An 831-nucleotide genomic window follows, 5' to 3' on the forward strand; every position below is an offset into this window, starting at 1 on the left:
CAAGTTTACAAGATCACACCAACAACACAGCTCCTACTCAGGCCTTTGTGGTTTCAAAGAGCTACAAATTCTGCCCACAGCAAAAGACTACATATCCTGTTTTCAGTTTTACTGGCATTCTAGTTTATTCCCCAACTCCTTGTCAAACCCTTGCTCCTGTGATCACCAAAAGAGAAAGTCAAATATTCTTTGCTTTACCCTCTGATATGTTGATTCCTATTGTCAATGTAAGAAAGTCCATACCTATGAAGAATTTTTATAAAAATTTATTTGAGCCAAACTAATGACAGCTGCCAGGAAGGAAGATCTCAAATGCTCAGCAGAATAACTTTTGCAGTTTCTTTTACGCATTGGAAATTAAGGAGGGAAATAAGGAAGATTACATGAAGGTGGGAGAAAGCAAAGCAGGGATCAGATTATAAAATAGTTAAGATTATGTACTCCCTTGAGGGTGGTCATGCAATAGAAGGAGCATCTGAAAGGGGGCATTGCAAAGGCGTGTTAACATAGATGCACAGAAACAATGGACAGGGTTTGCTTAAGGCAAGGATAAGCCTTTCATTAAAGAAGTTATATGCCTGGGGCCTGACTACCCACCATGACCTGCCCAGTTAGGAATTTATGATCAGATTACTCTGTGAAGTTACTCTCCACATAACCCCTTTTTCTTTTACCCTATCAAAGTCACACTTAATTCCTTAGGCACATTTCAACTTGACTGCCCCTTTACTCTTATCTCTTCCCCTAATCTCATTTTTCTATACCATCAAACTCTTCCATTTTTCTACCTATACAGGAATTTGGCTCTACTTTTAATTTTATCATTTTCTT

At 38.4% G+C, this 831-nt stretch overlaps 1 pseudogene; it reads right to left on the reverse strand.

The window, feature by feature from the left end:
- The window catches only part of LOC102889991, an 18,751-nt pseudogene that overhangs the window by 16,720 nt on the left and 1,200 nt on the right, over positions 1-831 (reverse strand).

Source organism: Pteropus alecto, unplaced genomic scaffold (assembly GCF_000325575.1).
Source record: "Pteropus alecto unplaced genomic scaffold, ASM32557v1 scaffold20, whole genome shotgun sequence".
Taxonomy (NCBI): Eukaryota; Metazoa; Chordata; class Mammalia; order Chiroptera; family Pteropodidae; genus Pteropus; species Pteropus alecto.